The sequence below is a fragment of the Canis lupus genome, chromosome 1, assembly GCF_003254725.2.
Source record: "Canis lupus dingo isolate Sandy chromosome 1, ASM325472v2, whole genome shotgun sequence".
NCBI classification, from domain to species: Eukaryota; Metazoa; Chordata; class Mammalia; order Carnivora; family Canidae; genus Canis; species Canis lupus.
In genome coordinates, this window is record NC_064243.1 from 38154726 (window position 1) to 38177310 (window position 22585).

At 37.9% G+C, this 22585-nt stretch overlaps 1 protein-coding gene across 49 annotated transcripts in view; it reads right to left on the minus strand.

Moving 5' to 3' along the window:
• The window catches only part of LOC112644266 (DDB1- and CUL4-associated factor 13-like), a 205509-nt gene that overhangs the window by 177493 nt on the left and 5431 nt on the right, over positions 1–22585 (minus strand). For 46 of the 49 annotated variants that reach the window (XR_007412614.1, XR_007412620.1, XR_007412645.1 and 43 more), the window contains exon 2: positions 16778–16940. The exons of the other annotated variants lie outside the window; for them this stretch is intronic. The gene's annotated coding sequence lies outside the window, so the exon portion shown is untranslated. The remainder of the gene's footprint in view (positions 1–16777; positions 16941–22585) is intronic. 49 annotated transcript variants of the gene reach the window in all.

Below are 22585 nucleotides of genomic sequence, written 5' to 3' on the forward strand. Positions count from 1 at the left end.
AAAGGTCACAAAATTACCCAGAGTTAAGTGGTCCTACAGTGTGATTTTAAAATATAAGCCAATATCTCAAAACCAAGGGAATCCAATAAAAATCAGGATTTCTAGCTTCTGACAGAAAAAAACGGTCAAAGTTTTGCTAAAACTGAGCCCAGCCCTCCAGTATTTCTACAAGGCTGGAGCTGAGTAGTTCTCCTTTCAGATAGGGTAGTGAATGTTTTAGTCTTCTCTCCCTGTACCACCTAGGTCCTCCCTAAGCTTATGTACAAGCTCTGCAGAAAGTCTGGAAGGCAACAAAGGTGTATAATGCATTTAGAAAAGGTTTTAAAACAAGAGAGTAATGTGATCTGATCTTTGTTTTCATGAAGCAAGTCTAGGAGTGAAGGACAATGGGTGTGCAGGAAGGAGAGGGGGCAATTTGAAAGCAGAGAAACCAATCAGAAGGCTGTTACAATAGTCGAGGAGAATGATGACAAAGTGCAAAGCTCATCCGTAGCTACGAGACTGCAGTGAAGGATACAGAATCAGAGAATTTTGAAAGGTAGAATAAAAAAGACTTGGAAAACGAATTGAATGCCAATTGTGAGGAAAAAATGTGTCAAAAATGATTTAAATGCTTCTAGCTTTGGGAACTGCTTGCTGACATCCACTAAGACATAAAACTGAAAAGAAAGCAAAAGTTTTGGTGAATAAAGAATTGTGGTTTCTGTGTGTGTGTGTGTGTGAGAGAGAGAGAGAGAGAGCGAGAGAGAGAGAGAGAGACCTCTTTGAATCAGAGGCTGGGTCTTAGTTATCTCTGTGTTCCCAGCTTCTAACACATCTATTGAAAGGTGTTCAATAAATGAATGTTGAATTGAACTCAATTAAGCTTATTGATTTTTAGTTGTTTGTGGGAAGGTCATAGAGGTGGAAAAGTCCAGAAGTCAATTTGCCATTTTAGAGCTCAACAGAAATGTTCAAGCTGGAAATTAATTTAGGTATTGTCAACATATTTATTTTCTTGACAGATTTCCATGAGTTGTACAGTTGTATTTATTTTCTTGACAGATTTCCATGTGTTAAGGTATACTGATTTAGAGTATATCTTGATTAAAAGCTTATGATTTTGTTTATTTATATGATTGTCATATGTGCTTAATATATATTGTAATATTGAGGATTTATTGATGTGTTCACCATATCCTCTCCTGTGTGTTTTTTTTTTACCAAAAGACATTTCTGATAGACTCTAAAATTAGAACAAATTTAATTTATTATAGAGTCATCAGGTAATGTGAAAGGAGCTCAAGTGATATAAGTACAAATACATCAGTTTCTAAATTGACCAAGGTTTCAAGTACCAATTTCAGAAAAAAAAGAACATTAAAAATGATAAAAGCAATATTCTAAGCAAACACTGATTATTCACTCAAAAGCAGTGTCTACACAGTGTAAACTTTTTAAAACAAAGATGTGGTCATTGTTTAAATTGTTAGGTTAGTTTTTAGTTTGAACTTGCTATGTTCAGGGTAAAAGGAATATGCTCTGTATTTTTTAAGTGTGCCATTCTCATCCTCTCCTGAGTTTATCTTTCCTTTAGAAAGCACACAAGTAAGGAAAAAAAGAAAGGAAAAAAAAACAAAGAAAGAAAGAAAAGATGTAACAGCTTCTTTTCCAATTCCCTATACTACTTGGTCATCCAACACTTACAAGATCTCAAGGGATCTTGACTCCATAACTCTAGCATGTTCCCTGCCTGGAGACACACAAGAGTTGTTACTTTGGTAACCATTCTAGAGGAAACCAACACTATCCAGAGTCAAGCACCAAAACACAATGACATAAAAGAGAAACAGGAATTCACAGTGTGCTCTTTTCTATTTCCTAATTTTTTCCTCTCTTTTTACTTTTCATTGACAACAGTATAGAATACAAAAAAAAAAAAAAAAAAAGAAAGGAATATGATTTCCCCATGCACCTGTCACCCAGTTACAAAACTCTACAACTTAGGCCATTGCTTGTTGTGTATCTCTTTTACCATCTGCTTCTTTCCTTCCATACAACAATGGGAATATTTTGAATCAAATCCTTGCTATTGTATTATTTATAAATATGTCAGTATGCATCTAAAAAAACAAGAACTCTTTTTTAAATATATTCATTATTCTTGCCTCCCAAGAGAAGGTGATATTCTCCAACATCATCAAATATCCACTGTGTTTGAATTTCTCTTATTGTGTAAAACACATATGTTTTGTTTTTTATTTTTACCACTGGGTAGGTTTGGATATGAATCCAAGTCAGATCCACGTATTGCATTTGTTTGTTGGGTCCTTTATCTCTTTTAATTGATAGGGCCCTCCTCTCTCATTTTTCTCTTGGCAATTCATTCGTTAAAGAAACCAGATAATTTATTCCTGCAGAGTTCATCAAACTCTAAGATTTTGCTGACTCCATCTCTATCATGTCCTTTAATATGTTTCTGAAACTGTATAGTTAGATCTAGAAGCATGATTTAATTCAGGTTCAGATCTGGGATAGAATGTTTGTAGAGGTACAGAAAATTCAGCTCTCCTTTAGATACCTATGAATCAATGGCCATCAGTGGATCATATACTTAGTTCCATTGTTTCATAAGGGGTTTAAAATATGGTGATATTTTCTCATTCCTTTGCCATCTATTAGCTGACATGCTTCTATGAACAGAAATCTTCATCAATTCTATGGTTATCCTGAAGACAACTCATTCACACAGTAGAAATAAATGCTTGATTCTTTCCTCCTAATTACTAGTTTTTAGATAATAGGTTGGTTCCCTCACAGCCACCAAAGTTTAAAAAGTTAGTTTTTAAATATCATTTTGTACTCCTAAATTTTAAAGTGATGTGTTTCATCCCCTTCCAAATATTTCCTTTTGATGCTCAAATTATCCCATCTTTGGCCAGTACAAGCCTCTTCAAGGTGGCTCCTAAATTCTTTGACACAATCCCAGTCAGCAGTCTGTTGATTTCCTTAATCTTTGGTATAACAAGATAGATATCTAGTATATTTCCTACTCTAAACCAAGATTCAGATATTTTTTCCAAAGTATTCTGTTTTTAATAGTATATTATATTTAGAGACCAGAGTTTGGGCAAATTCTGATTTTTAGTTCTGTAAAGTGTGAGAAATACCAACTACAAGGACTGTATTTTACCTCCTTGAATGTGTTCCTTCCCCCCAGAAGTCACTTATACCTGCCATTCTTTCTTGTCTGGAACTCTCTTCTCTCTTCTCTCCACTTTTTGCCTATCTATCTCTCCCCACTCACCTTTCATATTTCCGTTCAAAATTCACTATCTTTTCTGGATGCATGTTTCTGTGGCTTGTCCTGCATAACAGACAACATGGACTTGCACTTATGCAAGTGGGCTAAAAAAATGTTGTTTGTGAGACTCATGGTATGTAAAGGACCTTGGAGGCTTGGTTATTTGAAATATATAATCTGGCCTCCAGGTCAGAACTGGCCCTTCTGTTCTGGACACCCAGAGTTATAAATCTTGCCTCATATCCTCTCCTGCTCCAGGCTGGGATGGCCCCCCAGAATGGAATCCAGGAGGGAAGGCAGACACTCATAGTCCAGGCTTCTTTATAAGTATAAAAACGTGATTAACATAGAAATGAAGCTTGCTCAAACTGCATGTAGGCAAACAAATGTTTAACTTCAAAACCTGTCATTTGCCCTATAAATATTGCCCTTTTGGGATGGTCAGTTGAGGGGAGGACACTTTCCCCTGGTCTCTCAATTGGGACTCCAGCCTGGCTATCTCCATGGGGCTTCCCCAGCTGATGAGGCTGGATGTTGTAAGTACTTGATTTGATGTAACTCTGCCTTATTCTCATTATTGCCTACTATTACCTTCATCTGTGTGTCGATTCCTTTCCTCTTCCATTTCTATCAGGTTTCTATAATAATAATAAAATGTTCTTCCCTTTTCAAAACTGAAAACACAGCTATTGTGAACCTTTTTTCTAGAAAACTGTTCCAGGAATGTTTTTCCAACTTCTTGACATAATCAATTTCTCCTGCTATAATAGGCTCTCAAAGATCACATGCCCTTGCATATATTTAGCATTCATGTAAACACTATTTGAGGTATACCTAATTTTCATGCTAGACTATAATATCCAAGAGGGGAGATCCCTGGGTGGTGCAGTGGTTTAGCCCCTGCCTTTGGCCCAGGGCGCAATCTTGGAGACCCAGGATCAAATCCCATGTCGGGCTCCCAGTGCATGGAGCCTGCTTCTCCCTCTGCCTGTGTCTCTGCCTCTCTCTCTCTCTCTCTCTCTCTCTGACTATCATAAATAAATAAAAATTTTTTAAAAAATAAATAAATAATATCCAAGAGGGTAGGACCCATATTGCTTTTTGCTCAGAATTGTGTCTTGGGTCCCAAGTCAATGCCTGACATAGATTAACACTGTAGTGGGTTGGTTAATGTCCCTCCCAGACCCCCATTCATGTCCACATGGAGCCTTAGATTGTAACCTTCCTTGAAAATAAGGTTTTTGCAGATGTACTTACTTAAGATGAAGTCTTCAGGGATTAAGGTGGACCCCAAATTCAATAACTGGTGTCCCCATAAGAAAAGGAAAAAACACACAGACACAGGGAATGAGGCCATGTAAAGCGGTGAAGACAGGCACAGAGATTGGAACAGTGAGGCCGAAGCTGAGGAGTGTGGAGGACAACATAGGGAATCACCAGAAACTGGAAAAAGCAAGGAAGGATTTTCCCCTAGAGCCTTCAGAGAGAGGACAGCCCTGGGGGCAGCTTTATGGCAGATTCCTAGTCTCCAATACTAAGTGTGAGGGAATACAGTTATATTATTTTAAACCCCCTGATTTCTGGTGTTTTGTTATGGCAGCCCAAGGAAACTAATATGATGGACAGGACATTTTAAAAATCGCCACACAGGGCAGCCCCCATGGCTCAGCGGTTTAGCGCTGCCTTTGGCCGGGGGTGTGATCCTGGAGACCCGTGATCGAGTCCCATGCTGGGCTCCCTACATGGAGCCTGCTTCTCCCTCTGCCTATGTCTCTGCCTCTCTCTCTCTCTCTCTCTCATAAATAAATAGAATCTTTAATAAATAAATAAATAAAAATCACCACACAAAGGTAGAATTTCCTACCCTTTTTTCCCATAAAGATAATCTCCCACCCTGTAAACCTCCCCTGTTCCTTATGCCCGAAAGCTCTCAAGGCTTGCTGATGACTGATGGAGAAGATCATGACTTGAATATATCATACAGTATGGAGATTCCTGCTTGGGGAAAATTGGGGTGGATGGGAGGACTCGTTTTGAGAGTGCTAGGGGAGTAGGAGTGAATAGTTGCACACAAAAAAAGCCAAAATGCAAAGAAAAAGTGGATATTTAAAACAGAAATGTGAAATCTGGGGGACATAGCATTGCTATTAGACTTTCAGTTTGAGAAAGAGTGTCATCTTAATGAGACACACCCAAGATATCTTTGGTCACCAATCTGCACCTGTTATAATATTTGCCATCTCTCTCTACAGCTACTATCACCAACTTTGTTAGTCAAGGAAACTATATTCCCTTGCTAAAATCCTTCCTCCCTTTCATTGCATTTCGACTTCTCACTCATGATGTCACAACCCAAGAACGTTCCTGCGCTTCGTGCATTATTCAAAGTTCATTTACCTTAAACAGGTAAAGTTTAATATTGAACAAATCTCTTTAATCAATAAAGAGTTTCGTATGTGATTCCATCAAGCAACTAAAACCAAAATAATCTCTCCTAAAATGCTACAAAATATAGACTAGATATCATGTAACCTAGAAATTATGCATGACAATATAAAGTTACATTTTAATTTTAACTTGATGCCTTACTCAATAAGTACAAAATAGTGAATTACATAATTTCCTTTATTTTAAAGAAAATCTAGATTAAGGGTTTTCTGAGCAAATGGCTACCAAAATCCCACTTCCAAACTTCTACTTTATGTCATACGAGGCTTAATTGAGAGGTATCTTCATAGGGTAAAAACATTACTCAATTTGAAATCATAAGACCTTGATTTGAGACCTGCTACTTCTAAACAGGACAAAACTGCTACTTCTAAGCCACTTAAACATGATCAAATAAGGTGGGAGGGAGGAACATATAAATATCTAAGGGTAGTACCTGGTATGCAGTTGGCATTTAACAAAGATGGGCATATAATTAGATCCAGAGTGTAATGATTAGGATCAAAGGACTGTGGGATAAAGAAGACCCAGGGTCAAATTCTGAATCTGCTTCTCACCAGATTCAAATGTTGACACATTTGGGGAGCTTTCTTAGCCTCAGCTTATTCCTCTAGGAAGTCCATTCCTACCACAATGGGCCTTACAAACATTAAAAAACATAGCACATAAAGGGAACTTAACCCAGTGTCTGGCACATTGGAAGTGCTCGATAAACATTTTCATTATTATCATTATTCATACAAATTAATGTTTCAGAGGGATGCTTCATAGTGATTCTACATTTTTGGATGTTTGAAATACTAAGATATTGAAATAAAATAGTATTTGGGCTACCTTATATTTAATTAAATTCAAATTAATGCTAAATCATCACAGATTAAAATCTGAACTTTAAAATTATGATAATGGGGGATCCCTGGGTGGCTCAGCGGTTTAGTGCCTGCCTTCGGCCCAGGGCATGATTCTGGAGTCCCTGGATCAAGTCCGATGTTGGGCTCCCTGCATGGAGCCTGCTTCTCCCTCTGCCTATATCTCTACTTCTCTCTCTCTCTCTCTATGTCTCTCATGAATAAATAAAATCTTTTAAAAAATAAATAAATAAAATAAAGTAAAATTATTATAACATTAGCAGAAATAAACTGTAACAACAAGGGAATACCAGAATGTAATACATAGAAGATCCAACCAACCCACATTCTTTCTCTAATAGTACTGGAAAAACATATTTTATGGGAAGACATAAAATAGGTAAAATCACATTTTAATACATTTTCATTTTATTATTTCTGAGGCTCTGTGAGATGATCTTCTCCCAAACTGTCTCATGTTTCCTAATGTTTAACATTCAACCATTAGAGAGTTAGTCATTTGACTTAAAAACATTCTCTGGAAGCAGGAAGACAACATGCTACCAGATATAAACATCTAAGTGGACATGAGGTTATCGTAGACATTCCAAAAACAGATCATGGATTCATAAATATCCTAGAACCAGAAAGGATAACTATCCAAAGGCAAAAGAAAGGTGAACAGATGTGCCCAGCTTCAGCTGTCTCCAACATTGGCAGGGGGGAACTAGAAACTTTTTATGGATAAGAATTGATTTTACTTAACAACAAAATCATACATGATCTTGCATTTGTGTAATGGTGAAGATAGATCTGATTAGAAGATTCCAAAGGTTTTAGGCTATGTTTTTCCTTTCAAATTCTATCAATGATCCAGATCCTTGAGATATTTGCATAAAAAAAACATGATACAGCTATAGAATGCTGCCCTATCTGAAATGTTTTTATAATATCTATTGTGGAGCTATAATTTTACTAAAGACAACACAATGAAATGACAAACTCTTAAAAATCACCTATTTTTAGTCTTTGCTTATACATAAGAATAATATAAAAATATGCATTAGATTGGCAGGCCTGTCTTTGGCAGCCAAAGGCACAGCACCAAAAATGTATAATTATAAAATCACTCAACAACTATTTTGTCATGTAGCATGGCAGGTAAATAATGGTTGTGTTAATGTATGTATTATTTTAGTATCTGGTTATGCAAATGTAGACATTTGTTCAAGTGAAGGTTAAGCCTTTGGGAGATAATGGTTAAGATCCCCTGAGGATATTCTCTATTCTCAACAAAGGAAGTATTAAGTTTTTCCTCTGAGTATTTCTTTAAAAAGTATTTATAAAGTTTCCAAAGAAATGTGTACTTCTTCCTCTTAAATTCCAATATACAAAAGTATAAAGTAAATTACAAATATCTCCATATTACCTAGTCTTCCTGGTGCAGTCTGTCGTGTTGCCTTTGCATGTGTATGTGTGTATGCACATGGAGACAGAGACAGAAAGATTCTTCAAACTGTATTGTCAATGTTGTCAAAACTAGAGATTTTCCAACAGCTAAAGATGGATCTTCGTAGCTGTGGGAGTCTTCTGAATTAGACCTTTCTTACCCTTACCTGAATCAACGGTTTTAAGATCAAATCTCTAAGCTATTCAAATAGGAATTGTGGATATTTATAGTCTAGTGTTGTCCAATTCAGCATTTCTCAGTTCTAGCTGCTAAAACAGAAAGGAGGTGGAGGGGGTGGGGAACGGTGGAGAGAGTGGCATCAATATGCAAACCTCCAAAGTTTTTTGAAGATCAGTTTAAATATTTACCTCAAAGTTCAGAGAGGTTTCCAAAAGTTGCCCAGTTGGATTATTTTTAAGGTTTTTTGTTGGGTTTTGTTTTGCTTTTAAGAGTTTATTTATTTATGAGAGACAGAGAGAGAGAGAGAGAGAGGCAGAGACACAGGCAAAGGGAGAAGCAGGTTCCAGGCAGGGAGCCCAACGTGGGACTCGATCCTGGGTCTCCAGGATCACGCCCTGGGCTGAAGGGGGCACTAAATCGCTGAGCCACCCAGGTTGCCCTGTTGGGTTTTTTAAAGTATTTAAATTCTACTCAGCATCTAGTGTACTTTTGATTGCAGAAGTAAGAATTTAGTGATTCATCTCTTACCTATAATACCCAGTGCTCATCATAACACAAAAGTTGCCTGGTTGTTAAGAGTCTGCACATCTACTAAATGGGAAGAAGTCTCATGAGCTTGACCTCCTTGGAGAGATGAAGGCTGCTTCCTCTGTGGAGAGGGAAGCACTCTGAGAAGCTCTGCTCATACTATTGTGGTGCATTGTTTTCAGTCCTAATTGAAACTAGGAAATGCAGGGAAGTGTGATAATGAAAACAACAGGATCAGCGGAGTGTGGAAATTAGCTGACTTTTTCCCCACAAAATCTGTAAAAACAGACTAGTTTGAGTTAGGGGTGTGATTTCTGGGTTATATGCTAGAAGGGGTGTCTTAGAGCTAATACCATGAAGCCAATAAGGAAATAGCCTTCGCTTACCTGTGACTCCAGGCACTTGTTACAAGAATGCTGCTTAAGAATAAATACAAGACTTTCTCAGAAGTCAAAATGCAGAGGTGAAGTTGGTGGTGGTGATCCATTCAAATCAGACCTGGTCCATACAGTTTTGAGCATTCCGTGAATCTCTAGCACAATGCCTACTTTACAGAAGCACTCAATAAATGGTCATTGGTGCCCTTGTTAATGCTTTGTTCTAACTCTAAGGGCATGATGTGCCATCATGAAGAGCAACGCTTCTTTTTTAATAGCTACACAAATCATTGGCAACTGGGAAAATCTTTCCCAGCCATCTGAAACTCTAAAAGAGACCTCTAAAGGTTAGTATCCAAAATACGTAAAGAGCTTAAATAACTGGGATCCTTGGGGGGCGCAGCGGTTTGGCCCCTGCCTTTGGCCCAGGGCGCGATCCTGGAGACCCGGGATCGAATCCCACGTCGGGCTCCCGGTGCATGGAGCCTGCTTCTCCCTCTGCCTGTGTCTCTGCCTCTCTCTCTCTCTGTGACTATCATAAATAAATAAATAATACCTTTAAAAAAAAAAAGAGCTTAAATAACTCAACACCAAAAAGCCACAATTAATCCAACTTAAAAATGGGTGGAAGAAAAAAAAATGGGTAGAAGACATGTACAGACATTTCTCCAAAGACATCCAGGTGGTCAATAGACACATGGAAAGATGCTCAACATCACTCATAATCAGGGAAATGTGAATCAAAATCGCAATAAGACATCACTTCACACCTGTCAGAATGGCTAAAATCGCAAATACAAGAAACAAGTGTCGGTGAGGATGTGGAGAAAGAGAAACCCCCATGCACTGTTGGTGGGAATGCAAACTGGTGCACCCACTGTGGGAAACACTATGGAGCTTCCTCAGAAAAGTAAAAATAGAATTACTATATCATTTAGTAATTCCACTACTGAGTATTTGCCCAAAGAATACAAAAAAAAAACTGATTTGAAAAGATATATGTACCCCTCTGTTTCTTCCAGCATTATTTACAGTAGCCAAATTATGGAAATAGCCCGTGTCCACTGAGAGACAAATATATATGGAATTGATATACATGTACCATGGAATATTGTTCAGCCATAAAAAAGAATGAGATCTTGCCACTTGTAACAACATAGAGAATATATTGAATATAGAAAGTATAATGTTCAATGAAATAAGTCAGAGAAAGACAAATACCATATAATTTTACTCATATATGGAATTTGAGAAATAAAAGAAATGAACAATTGAAAAAAGAGACAAATGGGAAAACAGACTCTAAACTATAGAGAACAAACTGGCAGTTACCAGAGGGGAGTTACCAGAGGGGAGGTAGTGAGGGGGAGAGGTGAAAGAGGTGAAGGGGATTAAGAGCACCCTTATGGTGATGAGCACTGAGTAATGTATAGAATTGTCAAATCACTATATTGTACACCTGAACCTAATATAACACTACATTAACTATACTGGAATTAAATTTTCAAAATGACCTCTGAAAGTGGGAAAAAGGAAGATTTGTATCTGTGTGTGCTAGATTGTAAATCCCTTGAGGAATTTCTATCTCTTCAGTGTCACTGCCTAGTTTAATGCATGAAATGTAGCATGACCTCAGTAAATGCCACCATAAAGGGCACTGGCGAAGAGCACAAACTCTAAAGTCAGCCTGTTTGGGTATATATTCTGATTCTCCCACTTATTAGCTGTGTAATCTTGAGAAAGTTATTTAACCTCTCTGTGCTTCTGTATCCCCATTTATAAAATGGGGGTAATAATAGTTTTGACTTTCCTAGGTTACCCTGAGGTTCAAATGAACTATCACACGCAAATTGCTCAGAATAGTGCCTATCACCACGGGGTAGCTATATATTTGCTATTATTATTGTGATGATGAAGATGATGAGCTTTCCCCCAAACCTTAAGCACTAGCCTTAGAAATACAGCATGAAACCGAGCTTTCTGCCACACTCCTGGGGCCTCCTGACCCTCTGAGAAACGTATACAGTCGTCCCTTTCATATCCAGTAATCGATTGTGACAACAGCTACTAAGTGGAACACATTCTACCTAATTGTGGTTTTTTCAAGAAAAAAATGATGCCAAAGGAGCTGCCAAGTGCCTCTGCTGTGTTTTCAAAAGGCAAAGTTAAATCTTCTCTTGCTGCTCTTTGAACATTATCTGAAAATGATTAGAACTGTAACATTTGTGCTCTATTTAAGAAAATAACAATATTTTCTAAATTAGTGGGTAAATGATACTTACTAGTGGCCCCGTTAACCCTCACTGGCTTTTTTGGACGAAATGAGCCTATTTAAGAATAAATAAAGCACAAGAAACCTATTCTTCCTAAAAATCAATAAATAATGCTTTTAATTCACTTTGATTACTGGACTTGGCAGGAGAATAATCATGTCATGAAACTGACACCACAACAAAAAGCATTATGCTGACAAAAACAAGTAGGAATAAGCCAACTACTGAGCCGCAGAAAGAAAACATTATGCCCAGAAGTAGTTTCTGCCGCGAAATTGGGAGCCTGGGCTGTGCGGTCGGCCGCAGCGTGAAGAGCAGCGATTCTCTCTTGCAAAGTGCACTTGTTACAGCTGAGTGGCATCACCTCCACCTGTGCAGCAGTTCTTCCCGCCAACGGTTTCCAAGCGGTGTGAAGCCTGCCTCTGACACCTCCCTAGTAAACTGTGCCTGCAGATGAGATGACAGGCCGAGGGGAGCATGCACTAGATTCTGTTAGCAGGAGAACAGCCCCGACCAGGGCTTGCCATTGCACCCGGCCCCATGACGTCACTCTAAATGCCCGGGAACGTCAGCGTTCATTTCCAAGAGGTGATCATTGTTGCCGACCTCAGTGAACAAGTTGCATGTAAAGCATCCCTTTTTTTTCTCTTTGTTTCTTGGAATCTACAATGAGAGTTTAAATGGAAGGAAGGTCGAAGTTCAGTAAGAGAAGCCTGGCCAGACAGAGCAGAAGAAAGATGGACCATGGAACCAGGAAGACCTGCTCAGGCTATCACCTTTGCCTTCCACACATTGTCTCCCTAATCAAGTTCACTTCTCGTCTGCAGACTCAGGTTCCTCCGTAGCAGAAGGGAATAATAAAATCTATCTCAGGGCTCTTATCAGAATTTAATGACATGTGTAGGCATCCAGCACATGGTGTTGTATATACTCAATGAAAAATACTATGAAAATTGTCTGCAAAATGACTCTTTTTCTTGGCCTTTAATATAGAGGAGACACCCAAAGGCTCCTTTGTATAACGGGACTGAAACCAAGCTGGATAACCCTGGAAGGTGAGATGAACTCGCAGGAGTCTAGAGCTGCGGGACACATGCTGCTTACAGCAAGGCACGAGACACTGGGAGTGAGGTTGTCACCTGGAATGCAATCAGGAGGGCCCCAAGTCCTCTCTATGCTCTCCTATCTTCACTGCAATCTTCTCTCTCTACCCCCTACCCCCAACTAACCAAACCATTGCTGGAAGAAGAGGAAGCCATCACTGTACTGTATGATGCCGGCTGCCAGGGAAGCTTACAAAAGGCTCTGCTTACTGCAAACTTCCTGACAGCTCTCACACCATCACTGTTGCATGTGCAAACCCTTTTTATGACTCCTTTAAACAGAGAGAATGTTAAGAGGCTAGAGCAAGCATGTGACTCCACTGTGAGTACCTTGGGCTTATTTATATACTGGGATGGGAAGAAGACTGATTTTTCTTCATTTTTACTTTACAGGCTGTGATTGCTACAGTATCCATGCCCCTCTCTGAGACTGAGGCACAGAATTAATAATTCACAAACAGTATGGGGGAGAAAACACATTATCTGACACACATCCAAAACCCAAAAACTAAAAGACAAATGTGGGGGTATGCAGTTAAAAGCAAAGAGCTCTAATTGAAACCTGAGTCACACTTATAACACCTTCTTCAAATGAAGGAGCACAGTGTGGTCTCAGTTCTCTGCCCATTGCATCCACCCCAATAATACCCAGGAGGATACAGTTTAATACTGCCACAGGCAAAGTAGAAAAGGCAAGAGAAAAGATTGTTGTTCTCTCTTTTCCTTTCTGCCTCTGTTAAACTCCAAGGAAAAGTGTTTCCAGTGGCAGGCAGTGAATCAGACTGAAGAAAGGTTTGGTTTCACCTCTTTAGGTCAGGTTAAATAAAACCTGTGTCAGAAGACATCCATGGGACATCTGGGTGGCTCCGTGGTTGAGTCTGCCTTTCTCAGGTTGTGATCCTGGGGTCCTGGGATGGAGTCCCACATCAGGCTTGCAGGGAGCCTGCTTCTCCCTCTGCCTGTGTCTCTGCCTCTCTGTGTGTTTCTCATGAATAAATAAATAAAATCTTTTTCTTAAGAAAAAAGAAAGAAAAAACAAAAACATCCTGGCAATTTATCTATAGCTAAAGATTGGCAGGGACACTGGGTGGCTCAGCAGCTGAGCATCTGCTTTCAGCTCGGGGTATGACCCCAGGGACCTGGGATAGAGTTCTGAATCAGGCTCCCTGCAGGGAGCCTGCATCTCCCTCTGCCTATGTCTCTGCCTCTCTCTGTGCCTCTCATGAATAAATAAATAAAATCTTTTTAACAAATAAAATAAAATAAAGATTGGCAGATCTATCTCTATGCACAGCCAGTCACCCCCCTTTCCCATTGTTCCCCTCCTCTTGTGAATGCCCCAAGAAATACATGGGCAAGAGCAGAAAGATACTACACAGTTGTCTCAACGTTTTTTTCCAATCAATTCTCATGCAAAAACAGACTCATCAAGAAATATACACTAAACACATCTATAATGTGCTAGGTCTCGCTGCTTCCTTCATGCATTTTCTGACAACACAGCCTCTTATCTATTTCGTCATAATGAGATACAGTTAGTACCAAATAATTTAGTGTGTTGCAATCTTGGTTATATGATTCAGTGTAGTGGTTAAGAGCATAGGGTCTGAGCACAGGCAATAGTGTTAAGGACACCATGAAGATAGTGAAAGGCAATGCATGGAGTGGGAAAAAATATTTACAAACCATTATCTGGTTCGGGATAAATATCCAGAATATATAAAGAACCTCTACAACTCAATAAAAATGAAACAACCGTATTTAAAAATGAAAAAAGAATTTAAATAGACATATCTCCAAAGAGGATTTACAAGTGGCCAATAAGCACATGAAAAGATGCTCAACATCACTAATCACGAGGGAAACGCAAATCAAAACCACAGTGAGATACCATTACAATGGGTACCAGAAAAAAATGTCGGCAAGATGGTAGAGAAATTGCAACCTTTGTACAGGGCCAGTGGAAGTTTGAAATGGTGCAGCCACTATGGAAAACAGTATACAATGTCTAAAAACAAACAAAACAAAGAATTAACTCGAGTTGTAATAATTCTTCTCGCATATACCTAAAATGATTGAAAGCAGGAACTCAGATACTTAAACATCCATGTTGTATATTTACACTTTACCACAATAAAAAATATATAGGAATTTGGAAAAAATAAAGAGCCTAACTTCTGGAGCCAGTTCCATATGTGCCACCCTAGGTACCCCAGATTAGCCTTGGGCAAGTAATTTAGCTTTCTGTTTTCTCATCTGTAAAATGGAATAAGTAGAGTGCCTAAGTCATAGGTTGCTGCAAAGTTCATGGCAGATGACAAAAAGAAAAACCTGGCACATAATAAATGCACAAAACATGTTAGCTATTATTATTGCTACTTTGTATGGATGCTAAAAAACCCAATGCTATAGACAACAAATATTTCTTGCTTTTCTGCATCCCCTTAGAGCATTCTCTACATGTTACTAAATACTTATTTACTCATTTACATCTTTATATACAAAGAGGAACCTTATTGACTTAGTATCAGTGATTGTTTTCCAACACAGAATATAAATTAATATTGATCCATTCATATTCTTCAATAAGCCTCTTTGACCCAAAGATATACATTTGTAGACGTCTGGGTATTATCTTGAAAATATAGGTAATGCTGAGGTATTATCTTGTAAAGGACTTAATTCACATGGCTATATTCCAAGGCCAAGAGAATCATGAAGTCTTTCCCATTACTGTTGTTAACCAACCTATAGAACCAATCACAGAGTACAATGTAATTCAGACATCACCATTTATAAATAGATTCAAAGTAAGTCAAATAGATGGCAAAATCTCTGAGACTCGAAAGCTGATGCCTTCTTAGATCTCTTCACATCACTGAGGAAGGGATGGAGGTGTGAAGGTCATATAGACCACCAATAATAAATTCTGGCCCAGATGACGTTGGGGATCCATATTAAATTTCAAAGCAAGTGTATCTAAAGACGATGTTGGTTTTGAGTTGACAGCATGAGAAACAGGGCATTTGCTAATTCTCCCCTTTTAAAAAAAATAAAATAAAAAACCTCTACTCAAAATCTGTGATAATATAATAACAGGTGATTTCTGATATGTACAACATTTTTACAAGCTTTTCCTAAAATGAGTTTTTTAAAACCTTGCCTGATGCTGGCTTCTAAAATCATCTTCAATCTGAGTGAGAGCAAATTCATTTAACGGTTTATTTCTCCAACAATTTGAGTGACTATATCCCCTAGATATCTTTCTCGGAGCCCACACCCTAAAGCTTCATAATTCCATTAAATCACCACACAGCTGGGCAATTCTTTCTTTGCTCACATTATAGTGGTCCCCAGGGAATTTATGTAAATCTATGGAAATTCATTTTAAAGTCTGTACTCCAAAAGGGAGGATGCATCCTCATTAAGTAAACGATTATAACTACAAATAAGCTAAAAGGAACATGCTGGAGAGCTAAATTAAACTTTTCATCAGGAAAACTAAACCATTCACTTTCATATATGAGCTTTACCCAAATGCTACCAAAATCATGAGACAAAATATTTTGATGAAGTCCAAACAGATACCAAGGAAAGTGTAGCTGAGCCACTATGGCAGAACACAGCCTCCTTTCTGGTATAACCACCTGATGCCGCCTTGGGCCATGGTACAGGAAAAGCTTCACCCTTATCATTCACAAGTTCTCAGGAAAGACTTCTCACATAAGGGTGAAAAGAAATGTACTCCCAAAGTCTTTCAAAGGGCACCCAAGTCAATTCTAAGAACCCCTAAAAAGACAGCTTAAAGGAGAAGATATTGTGTGTTAAAAAGAGGACACAAGCTTTGCAGTTAGACTTATCTGCCTCCCACTCCTACATCCTTCACCTACTAGCTGAATAAATCACCTAGACTTCATAGCATGGTTGGCACTCAAATGCCTTCATCTGAACAACAACGAAAAATGAGGTCTGAGTAAAATCTAAGCTCTAGAAATGAGGAGCTAACTGGAAGGGAAAGGAGAGAATTCCTCCACTTAAAAGTTATAGGTCCTCAAACAACTATGGTGTCTTCCCATCTTGGTAGATCTGCTCACCTCTCCTACTCCTGAGAAAGTAGGGCTAAAGCAATTTATGAGAACATTGACTCAATATTGCCACAGCCCTTTCTTCTTAAGCCATTCTAACATTTATTTTTTTCTCATATCTGAAAACTCCATACTCTACACAAATTACATCTTGGTTCTGAAGTTAGAATTAAAAGTGAAAATATCAAATGATCAATTTTACCCATGAAAATCCCCCCTTAGGAAGGCTTAGCATTGGAATAGTCTCCCAGGAAGTCCAGCATTGGTCATTTCTTATGCATTATTGGGACAGATTGCTGATTCTTCAGTGGAGCCCAAGTGAACCAGCTGCCTTGACTTTCAGATTCATGTCATCTTAAAGATATCTGCAGAGACATAGACATTAGATATAGCTTCTGATAGTAGATTCATATTCCAATTAACATGATTCTCACACTCCATAGGAGATAAATGAAACTGAGACCAAGAGATGAAAGACAGATTCCCATCTCCATGCACACATTGGGTGGAATAACTGGTGGAATGGCCTACACTTTTTATATATTTGTTTTAGTATGTCTTTATTTTGCTAAGCAGTATGACAACATTTGCATACATTAAATATGCTTTAATCATCCAAGCATGATATTATGCCACATTTTGTTTTGTTACTGAAATGAAATTGTAGTCAATGGTAAACCCCACCAATCAGGCCACATATGAGGGCTGATAACTCCCGCTAAGTAAGAAAAAAAAAAGAGAGACTCCTTCACATTTTAGGAATTAAGACAAATCTTAGTCACCACTAGTAAATATCTGGGAAGAACACAAATACGTGAAGGGTAAATAACAAGCTACTAAACAATGATGGGGTCAACCAACAAATCAAAGAGGAAATAAAAAATGCATGTAGGCAGGGACACTGAGGTGGCTCAGCAGTTAAGTGCCTGCCTTTGGCCCAGGGAGTGATCCTGGAGACCAGGGATCGAGTCCCACATCAGGCTCCCTACATAGAGCCTGCTTCTCCCTCTGTCTGTTCTCTGCCTCTGTGTGTGTGTGTGTCTCTCACGAATAAATAAAGAAAATCTTTTTAAAAATACATGGAGACAAATGAAAATGAAAACCCAATGATCCAAAATCTTGGATGCAACAAAATTTGCTCTAAGAGGGAAGTTTATAGGAATACAAGCTTACCTTAAGAAACAAACAAACAAAACAACCCTCAAATAAACAATGTAAGCTTTTATCTAAAGGAGCTAGAAAAAGAACAAACAAAACCAAAAGCAGTAGAGGAAGGAAATAATAAAGATTAGAGCAGAAATAAATTAAATAGGAACTAAAGAAAAAAAAAACCAACAATAAAACAGATCAATGAAACCAGGAGCTGGTTCATAGAAAAGATTAACAAAGTTAATAAACCTTTAGCCAGACTCAGAAAGAGAAAGGGCTCAAACAAAATCAGAAATGAAAGGAGAGAAAGAACTGACACCATAGAAATACAAAAGATTATAAGAGAATATTATGAAAAATTATATGCCAACAAATTGGACAACCTAGAAGAAATGGATAAATTCCTGGAAACATATGACCTCCAAAAACTGAACCAGGAAGAAATAGAAAAATTTGAATAGACAGATAACCAGCAATGAAATTGAATCAATAATCAAAACACTTCCAACTAACAAAAGTCCAAAAACAAGTGGCTTCACACATGAATTCTGCCAAACATGTAAAGAAGAGCTAATACCTACTCTTCTCAAACTATTCTGAAAAATAAAAGGGGAAGGAAAGCTTCCAAATTCATTCTATGAAGCCAGGATTGCCCTGATACCAAAACCAGATAAAGACACCGCTAAAAAAGAGAACTGCAGGCCAATATCTCTGATGAACATAGATGCAAAAATTGTCAACAAAATATTAGCAAACAAAATCCAAAAATAAATTTTAAAAATTCAGCATGATCAAGGGGGATTTATTCCTGGGATACAAGGGCGGTTCAATATTCAAAAATCTATCAACATGACACATACCATCAACCAAAGAAAGGATACAAACCGTATGATCATTTCGATAGATGAGGAAAAAGTATTTGAAAAAGTTACAGCATCTGTTCGTGGAAAAACCCTCAACAAATATAGAAAAACCTAAAGACTCCACCAAACACTGCTAGAACTTATAAATGAATTCAGTAAGTTGCAGGATACAAAATCAATATAGAGAAATCCATTGCATTTTAACACACTAATAATGAAGTAGCAGAAAGAGAAATTAAGAAAACAATCCCATTTACAACTGCGCCAAAATTAATAAAATATCTAGGGATAAACTGAACCAAGTTGGTGAAAACCTTGTTTTCTAAAAACTATAAGTATTGCTGAAAGAAATTGAAGATGACACAAACAAATTGAAATATTTTCCATGTAATGGACTGGAAGAACAAGTATTGTTAAGATATTCATGCTACACAAAGCAATCTACACATGTAATGCAATCCCCATCAAAATACCAACAGATTTTTTTCACAGAACTAGATAAATAACCCTAAAATTGTATGGAACCACAAAAAGACTCTGAATAGTCAAAGCAATATTGAAAAGAAGAACAGAACTGGAAGCATCACAACCCCAGATTTCAAGATACACTACAAAGCTGTAGTAATCAAAATAGTATGGTACTGGCATAAAAATAGATACATAGATAAATAGAGCAGAACGGAGAATTCAGAAATAAATTCATCTTTGACAAAGGAGGTAAGAAAAATTAATAGGAAAAGATGGTCTTTTCAATAAATGATGCTGGGAAAATTGGACAGTGACATGTAAAAAAAAAATGAAACTGGTCCACTTTCTCACACCATACACAAAAATAAACTCAAAATGGATTAAAGACCTAACTGTGAGACCTGAAACCATAAAAATTCTAGAAGACTGCATAGGCAGTAATTACTCTGACATCAGCCATTAGCAACATTTTTCTAGACACTTTCTGGGGCAAGGGAAACAAAAGCAAAAATTAACTATTAGGACTACATCAAAATAAAAAGCTTCTTCATAGCAAAGGAGTCAATCAACAAAACAAAACAAAACAAAAAGACAAAAAGATTGGGGGAAGATATTTGCAAATGATATATTGCAAATGATATATCTGATAAAGGGTTAGTTATATATAGTTATATATTGGACTAGTTATATATATTGGACTAGTTATATATATATAGTTATATAATATATATATAGTTATATATATATATACAGGACTAGTTAGTTATATATTTCCATTTGTCTCCAATAAATATAGATCTATTATATATCCAAAATATTTATTAAAAAACTTATACAACTTAACAACAACAAATCCAACTGATAAATGGACAGAAGATATAAACAGACATTTCTCCAAGGAAGACATCCAGATGGCTAACGGACACATGGAAAGACACTCAACATCACTAATTATCAAGGAAATACAAATCAAAACTATAATGAGATATCACCTCACACCTGTCAGAATGGCTAAAATCACAAACATAAGAAACAAGTGTTGGTGAGGATGTGGAGAAAAAGAAACCCTTGTGCACTGTTGGTGAATGCAAACTGGTGCATTCAATGTGGAAAAAGTATGGAGGTTTCTCAAAAACAAAATTAAAACTACTGTATGATCCAGTAATTCCACTACTGGGTATTTACCCAAAGATACAAAAACACTAATTTGAAAAAAAATACATGCACCACTATGTTTACTGCAGGATTGTTTAAAATAGCAAAATTATGGAAGCAGCCCAGTGTCCATCAATAGATGAATGAGTAAAGATGTGATATGTGCATATATATACATATACAAAATATATATATTCAACCATAAAAAAGAATGAAATATTGCCTTTTGTAACAACATGGATAGATCTAAAGAATAACATGCTAAGTATAATAACTCAGGGTATGATAGATACAACATGATTTGGGGATCCCTGGGTGGCTCAGTGGTTTAGCGCCTGCCTTTGACCCAGGGCATGATCCTAGAGTCCCGGGATCAAGTCCTGCGTGGGGCTCCCGGCATGGAGCCTGCTTCTCCCTCTGCCTGCGTCTCTGCCTCTCTCTCTCTCTCTCTCTATGTCTATCATGAAAAAATAAAATATTAAAAAAAAATACCACATGATTTCACTTATATGCAGGACTTAAGAAACACATAAACACAGAAAAAGAGGTAAAGAAAAAACAGGACCTAAAATACAGGGAATCATCTCATGGTTACCAGAGGAGAACTGGGCGGAGTGGGGGTAGGTGGGGGTGAAACAGGTGATGGGAATTGAGTCCACTTATCATGATAAGTTCTGAGTAAGGAATAGAATTGTTGAATCACTCTCTTGTATACCTGAAACTGATATGACACAGTAGGTTAACTATACTGGAATTTGAATTTATTAAAAGGCAACTCTTGGCCGGGATACACAGTCTAGTCCCTGTTACAGTTAAGCTAGCCCCAGAGTCATAGCTGTTTCTGTCTGTCCAGTTCTCTCTCTCACTGCCTGGGTTCTATCCGTCCCATTTACAACATATTTCAACTTTATTTCATTTCTTTGGGAAAAGGAATTCAGACCAGGCAAGTGTTCTCTGGCAGCTGCATCAGATTTTTGATCCAGAAAACTTGAAATACCTCATCTTTCTCATCTGTCTCCAGATCTGTATTTTGTTTTCCTGCAGCTCCCATTCCTTCATCCTCATCTCTTCACTCCTTCCATCTCTACATGGAGGGAGAAGGACAATAAACATGTATGGGTCACATGCAATTTTTAATACTATCCGCACTCTAAGAAACTATGCAGATTCCAGCATGTCAGTTTGAAAATAAACCCAGCTGCGTTGTGCTGGAACATGAAAAAAAAAAAAATGACCATTGACTTTCTGAAAGAGAAAAAATAAGTTGGTTTCTAATTCTTGATTTTTCATTTCTATTTTCAATATGAAATATCTAAAATGTGATGATGTCATTTTAATAAAATATAGAGGCAGAGATACTGTTGCTCGGAAGATTTGCTGTAAATACGCTGTAAGGCAATTGCCCTTACATTATTATAAAAGTTTTAACTTTAATCATTAAAGCCACATCTAATCTTCTACAAAGACGCTGCTACTCCTGCAAGCATAACTCACTGCTGCCTCCTCGATGCTCCTCTTGTGTATATGTTTATCAATGGTGATGATATTAACATGCAATATCTTGTGTTTCAAATTTATATACATCTATTTCCTCCATGTGATGGTAAAGCCTCTTGATTACTTTGGAGATATAAATTCAGTTTCTTGCAAAGAGTAGAGGCTCAATAAATATTTATTGGGCTTTATTTGAGTTATTCTGTTATAAACTTGGGAACTGATAAGAGCACCTTTGCTTCCTCCTCCACGTTTGGCCCATCCCTCACCATCTTAACTAGCCGTCCATTGCTCTTTTCCGCATCCACCACCTCTTAGATACCAATTCACAATCTCTCAGCCTCATGTGTCTTTTGTTTCAATTGCTGCTACAGTAACCAGCTCTGCATGGGTTGGGAATGATTTCATTTGTGCAGAACTTGACAGTAACCATACTCTACGCCAAGCCACAAGCCTCTTGCCAACCCAGAACTTCCTTGTTGACACTGAGGTGCGAGTGGTCTTGTTAGTTGCCCACAACCGCAGTCTGGAACTTCTGGGGAGTACAGCAAACCTGTAATCAGTGACCAACAACAAAACAAAGAAACCTCTTTCTCAACTGTCTGTGGTTCTGAGGTGCAGTTGATATGGCCTTTCACAGGACGCCCCTACAACACGAAGCAATCTCCACAAGTGCCATTAGTTCAGCAGCACACCCTCCAGCCAGTTCTTTATCCCTTCCTATCTCAAAATTTTTACACTCACTGCTGCCCCTCTCAGTAAAAACAATCACATAAATTCTTGCATCAGACTCTGCTTTCTGGGGTGCTTAGGCTAAAACACCTGTCTGCATCACAGCCCCCTGCCAAGAGAGGACATGGTTATGTCTGCATCAGATAATC